The 12,652-nt window shown below is 43.8% G+C and overlaps 4 non-coding genes across 4 annotated transcripts; 1 reads left to right on the plus strand and 3 right to left on the minus strand.

Moving 5' to 3' along the window:
- Window positions 1-4,375: 4,375 nt before the first annotated feature.
- Window positions 4,376-4,447, minus strand: TRNAP-AGG (transfer RNA proline (anticodon AGG)). The gene has a single exon. It is a non-coding gene; the product is annotated as a tRNA-Pro (tRNA).
- Window positions 4,448-5,426: 979 nt separating this feature from the next.
- Window positions 5,427-5,500, minus strand: TRNAI-AAU (transfer RNA isoleucine (anticodon AAU)). The gene has a single exon. It is a non-coding gene; the product is annotated as a tRNA-Ile (tRNA).
- A 523-nt stretch (window positions 5,501-6,023) lies between these two features.
- TRNAA-CGC (transfer RNA alanine (anticodon CGC)) lies at window positions 6,024-6,095 on the minus strand. The gene has a single exon. It is a non-coding gene; the product is annotated as a tRNA-Ala (tRNA).
- A 2,201-nt stretch (window positions 6,096-8,296) lies between these two features.
- TRNAK-UUU (transfer RNA lysine (anticodon UUU)) lies at window positions 8,297-8,369 on the plus strand. Its single transcript has one exon. It is a non-coding gene; the product is annotated as a tRNA-Lys (tRNA).
- The last annotated feature ends 4,283 nt before the right edge of the window (window positions 8,370-12,652 follow it).

Raw genomic sequence — 12,652 nt, forward strand, 5'->3', positions numbered from 1 at the left:
AGCAGGCAGCATCAGGTGTTCACAACAACACAAATAATGTTATCATCTAACTCCTTCTGCTCTGATTAGACACTAGCCAAGCTTTTATATGAATTTTGTCTTCCTAAATTTGAGGACAATTACAACACATACACAGACACACACATGTACTCGGCCACCTAACAGTTTGTTTCTTGGCATAAGTTCATTCATAAATCAGGCACTCTATCTTCAAAGTTATCCTTGACCATCCTTCAAGTCCCCATTAAAATCCCTTGGCCAGCCTGCCAGACATACCCAGGAATCAGGTCACTTCTTCACACCTGCCCTGTGACCACTCAGGTGTGACTTGACCCTTTCGGCCACCAGGAGCCTTCTAACAGGTGTCTTTGTTTCTATCATATCTCCTTCAGATCTGTTCTCAACACAGCAGCCAGAGTTATTCTTTTAAAAGCTAGGTTAGTTCCTGTTACTCTTCTACACAGAAACTTCAGAGACTTCCTGTCTCACCCAGTTCAAAGTCCTTACAAAGACTGTAAGGCCTCACATTTTTTGACCTCCTCCCGCGACTCCTTTCTCCTTAAATGTTCTGCTCCAGCCACACTACTGCAAACATGCTTTTGCCTTCGGCTCTGCCTGATTCCTCTACTTAGAAACTCTTGAAAGTAACTCTGTGGCCCCTCTGTGTTCAAATGTTACCTTCAGTAAGGCTAACCCAATAATCCTGTTTAATGCTATGATGAGACTCCCACCTATTCCCAGCACTCTGATCACATTCTAACATCAATTTTAGTTTACTTGTATCTTTGTTTGTTATTGTCTGCCTCCTTCCATAGAACGTAAGTGGCAGGTATCTTTGGTTTGTTCACTGATAAATCCCAAACACCCAAAACAATGCCTGACACACAGGAGTGGTCAAGAAATGTCTAGAATGAATAAATGGATGAGCATGTTTTATTTGGGTTATCAGGACCTCATCCCTCCAGAGTCTACATGAACTGGCAAGAGGAAGAGACAGAGGCAGAAAAGCATATAACATCAAGCTTCTGAACCCAAAGCTAATGATAAACACCTAGAATCAGTGTTTTCCATCAGATATTGGCTCCTTGTGGAATTCTAGCCTGAGTAGGCAGCCAACTTGCCACATCTATCATGTTAAAATAGAAAGAACAACCTTAAAAGTGCTCGTTTCTAAGCCATCAGAGATTCAGCCTCACTAAGACTGAGATGGGGCCCAGAAATCAAGTTTTTGAAGCTCACCAGGTGATTCACATGTACAGCCGCCATATTTGGATACCCAAGTTAGAGCATGCCCACTGAATTGTCCTGAGGCCTGAAGAGAACATTAGGACAATGTTAGTGAAGAGAGAGGAACATAAATGGCTAATTGTGCTTTTAGAATAAACAAGGAGGTATGTATGTGTGTGTTTTCTCTATTATGGCCATGGGCATTTTGTCAGTAAGTGCTAGTAAACCTACGGAAGCTTCAAAGGAATGATAAAGGAGGACAGGCATGATGAAATTTTCAGAGGAACAAGGAAATCTCACAGAAAGGGTCAATTTCACCATGGGAATGATTTTCAAGCCACTTCGGAATAGCACAAACCATTCCTATCAGGGATCATATTGCCCAGGCACAGAACTGAGTTAACCTAGTCCATAACCAGAATGGAATTAGACTTCATTTTGGACCTCATTTCTCAATGTGCAGAAACTCGGTTAAGAAAAAAGGAGTGGGCAGCACCGGTGGCGCAGCGGTTTAGCGCCGCCTGCAGCCCAGGGCATGATCCTGGAGACCCTGGAGAATCGAGTCCCATGTCAGGTTCTCTGTATGATGCCTGCTTCTTCCTCTGCCCGTGTCTCTGCCTCTCTCTGTCTCTATGAATAAATAAAAGATCTTAAAAAAAAAAGGAGTAAAAAGGATACACAGTAGGAATGAAATGAACGAACATAACTGGTTGGACAGGGCAGGTTTTTCCTAGAGGGTGGAGAGTTCAGAGAAGTTGGAGGTAGAAATGCAATTTGGATTCTGAAAAACAAGCTTAAATCTTTGGATTTTATTGTGAAGGTAACTACAATCTGTTGTGGGTTGTTTGGTTCTTCCATTTGTCATATATGAAGGGAAGAAAGGTTGGAAACAGCATTACCTATCAGGAGGTACGTTGTGCTATCCAGGTGTGGGTAAGCAGGAACCGAACAGGTGGGTGAGGTACTGGTAATGAGAAATTCATCTCCCAGAAAATAAGATGAAGTTAGAGAGGGAGACAAACCATAAGAGACTCTTACCTCTAGGAAACAAACTGAGGGTTGCTGAAGGGGAGGAGGTGGGTGAGGCTGGGGTCACTGGGTGATGGGCATGAAAGAGGGCACGTGATGTGATGAGCAATGAGTGATATAAGACTTATAAGACTTATAAGATATAAGACTGATGAGTCACTGACCTCCGCCTTTGAAACGGAAGGGAGAAAGAGAGAGAAAGAAAAAAAGAAAGAAAAAAGAAAGAAAGAAAGAAAAAAGAGAAGAAAGAAAGAAAGAAAGAAAAAGAAAGAAAGAAAAAAGAAAGAAAGAAAGAAAGAAAGAAAGAAAGAAAGAAAGAAAGAAAGAAAGAAAGAAAGAAAGAAAGAAAGAAAGAAAAAAGAGAAAGAACGAAAGATCGTTCATCTCCCATTATTCCCTAATGACACTTGCTTGGGCCAGAAAGTGGAGTCTCAAAACTCTGCGTGGACATCTCACCTCTGCCCTGTGTTTGGATTATTTTTTCCACCTTCAGATTATACCTTTTCCAACATTTCTGCATCCTTTTCCCTGTATCCTAAACCTTTTTTTTCGTGGGGGTAGTACTTCTGAATCATCCGTGTAGTTTAAATACACAGAGCCCAAGCCCTACCTCAGCTAGGCCAGAAAAATGCATTCCCGTCAGGGGGCGCTGCGCCTACACTGCAAGATGAATAGAGCAAGTCAGAGCAGCTTAGCAGAGAGCTGGTGAACCGTGGCCACTTGCTGTGATTCCAGAATTCCACTCCTTAAAAGTGTTGACCTCCAAAATTCCTCTTGTTCGACAGCGGTGTGGGACTTAAGTTTCTCAATGTGCAGAAATTCAATTAAGAAAAAACACTGAGAAAGTAAAGCAGTCACCCAATGCGGGGCTCAAACTCACAGCCCTTAGATTAAGGGCTCTATACCTCTATCGATTGAGCTAGTCAGGGAACCTAGGGAGCTCTTTCCCCGATTTATTATGAGGACATATAAATTCTTCTTGGGCCTGCTAGGAATGCAGGATTCCAGATTTTGCTTGATTATTTTTGTTTTATAAAGATGGCATGAAAGCCAAGATGTATAAGCATTATCCTAAATTACTGTGCACATCCCACCCACTTTCACTACATCTCGGCCCACCTCCATTCTCACCACCTGCTGCGATAGACCCCAGAAGGTTTCTGGGATCCAAAGGTCGGCATCTCTGGGCGCTGTAACACTTAACCCAACTCTGGCATTCCCAGAGCCCCGGACTGGTTGCCTATGCTCTTCCAGGCATGGAGGTGAGGAGTCCAGGCCCTCCTGGGCCCTCTCTGTGGCCCCTGCCTGGCACCTGCCAGCCTCCACGGTGCTCTGTGGATGCAGCCCTGAAGAAAATCTATGCGGTTTTTTCCCTCCCTTTCAGGCCCCCACGCTTGCTCATTTTTTGTACTTCTTCACCATCAAGGCTGACACTTCAAGAGAGGAGATGCAAATTCATTTTAATATAAATTATTTGACAACCACTAGAATATGTGATCCAGTGATTTTTTTTAATGTCTCATTTATCACTGACTACAGAAGTTCATCGAATATAACAGATGCTAAACAAATTGCTGTGTACCAAATATCTGAGTGTACCAACAGTATCTCCAGGAGGCAAGAGAAAGCGCCCTTCCAATAAGGAACCAGAACCCGGACCTCCTGAAAGATGGGGGAATAGGCAACGCTATGCTAACGAGGAAAGCCAAGATATCTTGTACAAAGTTTGCCAAAACTCCAACTCTGTAGTTCGGTGTTTTATTTTTCCATAAAAGAGCGATGCATGAATGGTGGATGATACTGAATTGAGATGTGCGTCGTCTTCCTATACTTTCCTATGATCACATCCCTGGGTTGGAACTCTAGAGGAACCAGAAACATCAGCCTTTGCAAGAATCCCTTTAGAGTTGGTGGAACACGGAATAAAAGGCAAAACTGAAAAGTGGTTGTCTCTTTCAAGTAAGAGTTCCCGTGTTACTCGGATTGAGGGAATATGCAGCCTACACACTTCTACCAGAAGTTATAGCAGTTTACTGAATGGCCTCTGTATCCGTTTGCGTTGTGTGAGAATTTGAAGGCCGAGTTAGAAAAAGTGGAATCATGGGAAGTCACAAAAACTGGGCTCGTCCGGGATTTGAACCCGGGACCTCTCGCACCCTAAGCGAGAATCATACCCCTAGACCAACGAGCCACATATACTGAGGCTCTCTCTGAGTATATTAAATATTTAGTAAAAACAATTTTTTTTTGGTACTCCATTCATATCTGGGTGTATGTAACTATAACCGACCTTTATGTGGACTCTCCCTCCTTTCCTATTTTCAAAACCGGGTAGACGTGGCTTTCAGCACTTCCCCAGTCCTCGCAAGGAGCGCATCAAGCCTTAGTGCTTCGCAGAGGCCGCTGACCCATCCCGTGTAAGCAACAGCTACGGCGGCTGCTCCGACAGTGCAGCAGCCTGAGCTCCGCCTCACCTGCACCGGGCCAGCATGCGGGGTCGAGGCCCAAGCAGCCCCCTACCTCCGCAGGGGGACCAGGCCCGCCGCCGCTCGCACGTCCCCGACCCTCGGGGGACTCGGCCTGGTCCCGATGTCCCCCACGCCCATAGCGGACGCGTGGGACCTCCTACCGCTGTGAGGTCGTGGTTGAATACAGGAAATCAGCGGCCCTAGGAACACTGGGAGACACAGGGAGCCGGAGCCGGCTTCGGTGGAAAAGTAGGCTGACACAGAGCGTAAGGACAAGAACTGGCCAAAGCAAAGGGGCTGCGGCCGTCGCCACCCGGCCGCACGGGATGGTAAGTGACGCAAGGCGAGGAGACCGTGCCGGAGAGCCTATAGGTCAAAGTAGTGAGAACCTGCTCGTCTCTTAGACGGATTCCTCCCCTGTCCCGCGCGATGATGGACCCAAACCGCAATCCGACACCGTTTTCCTTCTAATGAATTTAACAATTCCTACGGTGTCCGGCTGCTTTTCTGCTTCTCGGAGCAAACTTTCTGAGCACGAGGGCTTGCCAAGAGGGGTTCCCAGGCCTCTCCTACGATGGAGTGGACTCGTGGCAAAACGTTTCTTATGGGGACGCAGTCTTAACTTAGAACGCGAGCCTCCTTTTCCACCGGAGAGTCAACAAGAGTATTTAACTCAAGGCAAGGGCAAAGAAAACGTAGTAATGGCCCGTACGGGGATCGAACCCGCGACCTTGGCGTTATTAGCACCACGCTCTAACCAACTGAGCTAACCGGCCAACCACGCAAGAAGCGCATTCAAAGTCTTAACAAGAAGGTATTGTTGTAGCTTTTTACGCTGCAAATAGCATGGTGTATCTGCGCTGCTGATTTTGCCCGCACCGAGCTAGGCTTCGTCCCTTTCCCAATACTTGTCCTATGTTTTTCGTGCCCTGACGCAGCAACGAGGTGCTAGCAATACCCCCCTACTCTCTCTCTGTATTTTGAGGCCAAGATTATCTCTGCCTCTGAAGACCAGCCGGATACTACAAATTGCCTTTCATTAATGGGTCCTGGGCTAATTTCCAGGCTGCTCTGCTTCCGCCATCTCTCCTTCCGGTGTTTTTTTCTACGTTTCCAAGGGCTACTGGTTTCAGGTAAAGATGAACCCAAATACCTTAGAGTATTCCTGTTTTCCTCCCTACATACACAATTCTAAAAGCAGCGGCTACAAGGACACTGTGGAAATCGATGAAGAGGATATCAATTCTAGTGATTCAACATTTTAAAAACATGGTTTCTGATTGTGTAGGTAAAACATCTTGGAGATGCCGGGGATCGAACCCGGGGCCTCATACATGCGAAGCATGCGCTCTACCACTGAGCTACATCCCCAGCCCTGCAAACTGTGTCTTTCTGACTCTTCCCAATTCTTTGACTCCTATTTTTCTCCCCAGGAACCAGAAGATATTTCAAACGCTGAGATTAAATTTTCCTTTATCTGCTCAGCAAAATCGTAACACAGTTAAAAAAGCAACATCCGTATTCAAAGTAGAGGAGTCTTCCAGCTATGGGACGTTTGTCAAACACTTAACCTAGAGACTAAGGGATGGAACCAAATACCTAAAAATCTGATGAGAAAAAGGACAGAGAGACTCTAAAAGCTTCTTTCTCATGTTATCTAACTCGAATTTAAATAAAAATTTGAAAATAAAAAGCTTCTTTCTTTCTTTCCTTTTTTTCTTTCTTTCCTTTTTTTCCCCCCTCTTTTATTTTAAAGACACGTGAGAGGTACTGCAGTGATCTACAGGCTAATAAGATCCCTGACAACTTGAAGCTGAATTGAGAAAGTGGAAGAGTGTCTCAGAACAGGGGATATTTATTTACTTGAAGATAAATTGGCTGAAGAAATAACGACCTAAGGCAAGTCTTCCACCTGGATAAAACGGATCCAAATACTATAAGGGGCTCTCACCCATACAGAGCAGAAGGTCTTCTAGAGTCACAGTTGGCCTTTGGACTCAAGACATCCAGTGCTAAAACTGAGAAGTTAGTCACCCCACTGCGCTTGGGTCCAGTCCCAGAATCCAGAATTTCCAGGCCAAAACCCTAAGCGGGCTTCTAGAAGGATGGATCTCCTCTATGAGTCTCTGGAGCACAAGGCTGGGAAGAGGAGGGAGGAGTGGGTCAACAGCAGGCCTCTTGTTTTCTTCTGGACCCTTCTTCCCAGCCCTGGAAATGTTAGGGTGACCTAGTGCTTGCACGGCATGTGTTCAGGGATCAATAGAATCTCATGCCCAAATTGTGCTGGTACTCAAGGACACCGACAGAGAAGATGATTAAGTAAACAGAGATGACTAAGTAAACCTGAGATTGGTTTGTTTGTTTATAGATACATAAGTTTGGATTTTATTATGGAAATTTCCATAGTATATTGTTCACAAACTTAGAAACACTGTAATAGACGCCAAATTATAAAGAACAAAAGAGAGAGAATAAACCCCAAATTTAAGACAGTGTTTACCTGGGAGGGTGAAGAGATAGGACCCCAGAGGGACAAATGAATATTGGTAATTGTCTAAACTGAGAAATGCACATGTACACAGTATTCTAATTAGTTTTCTTAAAACCCATATACAATGTAGGATGTGGACAACCAAGGACAGTGGGTATATGGGAACTTTATATTTTTGCAACTTTTTGGTAAATATAAAACTACTCAAAAATTAAGAGTTTATTTAAATTAAAAAGTAATAAATAAATGAAGACAGCTGACACCCAGCACAAAATCAAACCACTCCCTCTGTTTCTCGACCCATATTCAGGTGTCCAAAGTGCCACCTAAAACCTTAAAAGCACCAGCAATGAATCAGCTTCATTTTGAAAGTGCTCTGTTTTTGTTTTTTTTTTAATTTACGATAGTCATACAGAGAGAGAGACAGAGACACACACAGGCAAGCTCCATGCACCGGGAGCCCGACGTGGGATTCGATCTCAGGTCTCCAGGATCGCGCCCTGAGCCAAAGGCAGGCGCCAAACCGCTGCGCCACCCAGGGATCCCAAAAGTGCTCTGTTTGAGGCCAAATGTAGAATATTTGAGATGTTTCTCTGGGAAACTGAGGAAATGAAGGCCAGCATTCCATAGTTCTTGACTGCACTGAATTCTATATAGTATAGTATATATCTCTATATAGTATTGACCTACACAGATAGTGTGTGTGTATATATATATACACATATAGTGTATATATATATACATGCATATATACATATATATACATAAACATATACTGTGTGTGTATATATATATATACACATATATGTATCTCTATACTTTATAGGGAGAAAGAATTTGGGGCAACATTATAATTAATATAATATGGTTAGACCTTGGTATTAAAGAAGACCCTCCTTGTGACTTTCTATGCTAATTAGTATATTTCCAAGCATTTTCTAAACGAGCAATGCTGAACCAGAATCACAGGTGAAACTTCTAAAATAATTTCTTCCTTCAAGTTTAGGGATAGATGGACTACAGTTGATGTGTCAGAAGCATTTCATGTGAGCCAGTTGAGGTGGATAAGAGCTCTATGTGAGCCCGGATAGCTCAGTCGGTAGAGCATCAGACTTTTAATCTGAGGGTCCAGGGTTCAAGTCCCTGTTCGGGCGGTTTGTGTTTTTCTCCCCTGCTCTTGCATTTTTAACCCAGCAACTTTGTAACTGGAAAGAAGATAATCTCAAATCACAGGCTGATTTCACTAAAAAATGAGAGGGGATCCTGAGCACAACACAGATATCATAACCTAGGATTTGTCCAGAATATAGAAGGGCCTTTTAGTAAGGTGGCTGGAAGCTGCAGCATGCTAAACATTTCATCCAGAGCATAAGTAAAAGTTTCATTAACAACGGTCACAAGTTATCAAAAGTCAAAACAGAACTGCTTCCTCTGCCCTACACTGGAATGCTCCTTTCCAATCCTCTACTTTGCTCAGCTCTGGGGATGCCCACATCAGCCCTTAGAATTCAGGTCCCAGTTGCAGCAGCTTCCAAACTTTTTGGCCATTTCCAGTTTGAACTTGAGTTTACATCTGGACCCAGACACACAAATGTAGCAGGAACAAAACTGACTAACCACTGACCCTCACATATGCACTGCATTCTGATATTTCAGATTCCCTCCTATTTACAATGCTGGGAACTAGCCACCAGTAAATTGATTCCACATCCCCCTCAGTGGGAAACATTGGGCTTAGAGTAATCACAAAGATGGAATTACAGGGTGATGCATCCTGTGCCAAGTAACCTGCCTGCTCTGCCCCTTCCCGGAAATCCCAGGCCCCAAAAACCTCAAGTGACCTGAGCACACTGGCAGCAACATCATCTCTGCCCTGCTTGGAGTCTCTGAAGAAACAGAATCTGGCAGCCCTTGCTTGAGATTTCATTTGGTCATTGCCCAAAGCAGGATTTTCATCCTAGAGGATCCAGAAGATAATAGAGAAAGTGGATTTTACATTGCTATGAAAAATCATCAAAGTTGCTACAAGCAACTCGTATATTAGATCATTATAACATGGCACTGGATTAAGGTAATGGATATGTTGTATTTCCATTCTCCATTATTGTCCCGATCCCTAAACCTGTCTCCATTAATCTTCAAACCTACAAGTCAACTAGTTCTAATCATTTGTTTTACCAGAAAAAGCCAAATGTGGCAGGCACCTTCCACTCAAGAAACTCAGCTACTTTGAGGTTGGTGTCCGGAGGAAATAGCTACTAGAAGTTTCCATGGGTCATTTACCCTTCTATTGGGCAGATGAGTTGAGGAAAACATCCAGATTTGAATTTTCCAAGCCATGCTTCTAGAAGAAGAAGAAGAAGAAGAAGAAGAAGAAGAAGAAGAAGAAGAAGAAGAAGAAGAAGAAGAAGAAGAAGAAGAAGAAAGAAGAAAAGAAGAGAAGAGAAAAAGAAAAGAAAAAAGAGAAAAGAAAAGCTCAATGAGTGAAAGTAACTCTTTGTTGGGACATAATCCTTCATGAATCTCTCACATTTCTACATGTATTGCTAGCAAGGCACTGACTGCTCTTTGTTCTGGATTTTCTTTTCAAATATGCTTATACAGCAAACACTGTAGAAGTGAAGACAGAAATGTCTCTCCAGAGCAATGGGAAGGCATGCTTACTGCTCATTATAAAAGAATAGAGATCCATGATTTAGGGTTTCTTTCTTAGAATCCACTGCATGTACAGATGTCATTCATGGTTTTGCCCTCTGAGAACTAGAGCCAGGGAACCAGAGAAAAAAATGCTCATAATCTGGCTATTGCTATTACTAGAGTAATGGACTTTCCATTGTCTCTAACCCAGGAGTCTTGTGAATTATACCAGCATCCACGGAACCCTGTGTAGCAAGTTTAGCTTTCACGCTGGGTAAAATTTCAGACCTTGCCCATTTCTTGGCACTCATCAACCCGACGCTCTCCTCTTCCTTCGGTGTATTCCTTATCTTGGCTAGTTATACAACCACCCACATAAATCCAAAGCTAGAAACTAAGTCCTGTCTCAGACTCCTTCCCTTTCTTCATCCCTATTCCTCCTCCTCTGGATCCAACCCATTACCAAGTCTACCCATTAAGTACTTAAGAGGAAGGGGTGCAGGGAATTCTGTGAAGAGTTCATTTCCTTTTCTGCTCCCATCCTATCATGCAAATTCAGGCTCTTGCCATCTTTCTGAGGATTATGGCAATAATTTTATTACTATCTTTTTTAGTATAGGGGACAGCTGTTTTTGCCACATCCTCTTGAAAGTCTTCATTTCTAGGTCTGAATAAAGCAGTATATTTCATAGTCAGGAAATCTTCACTTCCAATAACCTCCCTCTAATTCCACCACACAAAGGCCAACTGGCAGAGGTTTTTGTGAAATACAAGTTTGCACAGGCTTTTCCCCAGGGTTAAAACTTTTAAGTCAAACAGGATAAAATCTGAAATCCTTTGCAAGAGAAAGACTCTTCCTGAACTGCTTTGCCTCTACGGTACTTCTATCCATGACATCCTTCTTTTCTCTTGTGTTTCATCTAACCGTATGTTAACCTATGGCTCCCAGGGCAGCACAACCAAAAGTGGTGCTTAGAGCTAAATCCTTTATGCAAAGTCTCCTTTACAAGTCTTTCTTTCTTTCTTTCTTTCTTTCTTTCTTTCTTTCTTTCTTTCTTTTTTTTTTTTTTTTTTTGCAAGTCTTTCTTTGTAAGGATGTATGGTTTAGAAACTGTGGAGCCAAATCTTGGAGCTTTCCACTTTTGTTTTTTTTCTCTTTCCTCAGGATGTGGACAGCATTCTTTAGCATGCATATCTAAATGAAGTCATACATATAAGTAAATTTAGATATGTTATATATTTAGTACATATTATATTACACATTTAGTTACATATATATGTAACTAAAATTAATATAGTTAACAATACTGTGTTACATATTTGAAAGTTGCTAAGAGAGTAAATCTGGAACCTTCTCATCACACACACAATTTTTTTGCCACTATGTAAAATGACAGATGCTTACCAGACATTGTGGTGATCATTTCACAATGTACAAAAATACCAGATTGTTATGTCATATAATTGGAACTAGTACATTATATGTCAACTGTACCTCAGAAAAAAAAATAATTAAAAAAAATGACGGAATTAATGGGCTGGATTCTGACTTATTTTTGTGCTCCCTCAAAACCTCATGTGATTCATGTCATCATGGTCACCTAAAAGAACTGTGACCAGGTGCAAGAAAAGTAATACTTAAATTACTAATATCTACATCTCCAGGGGGAGATGGCTCCTCAGTGCCAGGTGCTGTAGGAGGTACCTCTGCAAGGTTTCTTAACCTGGGGCCTGGTCGGTCAACCTGGAAGGAATAAATATTGACATCTTTAACATCTCTGACGTTGAACTAAAATCTGGCATGCCCTTCACATATGAATGTAGAGAGCAAAGGACAGTCAGAAGTCCCTGTGGTTTCATCGCCAAGAACAATCACAGGTTACAGCCTGCAGCCCACTGATAAATCCCCGAGTCGGGAAGAGTGATGCTCCTCAAGGAACTCAGGTCTGCCTTACTGTTGATGTTTTACCAAAACCCTAAAGCTATCTTCCCTTAACAGCAGCCAGACCATCCAGGTCTTATGGAGCCTGCTTCCAGCTGACAGATTCCCTAGAAACGGAGGTTTCCTCCACCTTCCCTCCTGCACAAACTAAAAAGTGTGTCCCCATCATCCACTCCTCAGGATCACCCCTTCTCCTGCCCGCGGGTCCTGCCCCAGCTACCATGGAAACACCTGCTGCACCGGTCCCGGGCCCCTGTCACCGGGACCCACATCCGATGACAGCAGCATCGCAGACCTGGACGAGGAGATACGTTGTAAATGGCTCATACTTACTATTCCGACGTGACAGTGGCCATAAGACAGGGCTTGATGTAGAACATTCAATACGTCAACACAGTGTTATTTTACATGCTCGGTAACTGTTTTTGTCGTATGATTGCCCTTTCTCTATTTGTTACTGCTTTCTTAGAATATAATTTTGAGGAGGGCTCCACGGGCAGTATCGCGAGGCCAGAGGGCACTGAAGCCCCTAACGGGTGCACAGGCCCCAAGTGGCTTCCGGCTCTGACAAGCCCCTTCGGTGAGGGTACTGAGGGTCGGCGCCCTGAACCCCAGGCCTCCGCACGGTTGTGAGGGGTCCAAGGAGCAATCCGGGGAAGGAGCTTCACGGGGCCGGCCTCCCTCAGCCGGCTGGAGCCAGGCCGCGACACCGGAAGCAGAGGCCTCCCGAAGCCCTAGAGAGGCTGGAAGTGCTTGGTCGGGCGGTTAAGACTCTGGGCGCGCATGCGGGTGCGCGCTCGTACTTCCGGGTTGTGCCCCACGTGGGGAGCGCTGGAGAGGGTTGAGGGCATTTGGCGC

Source organism: Nyctereutes procyonoides, unplaced genomic scaffold (genome assembly GCF_905146905.1).
Source record: "Nyctereutes procyonoides isolate TBG_1078 unplaced genomic scaffold, NYPRO_anot_genome, whole genome shotgun sequence".
In the NCBI taxonomy this organism is placed as follows: Eukaryota; Metazoa; Chordata; class Mammalia; order Carnivora; family Canidae; genus Nyctereutes; species Nyctereutes procyonoides.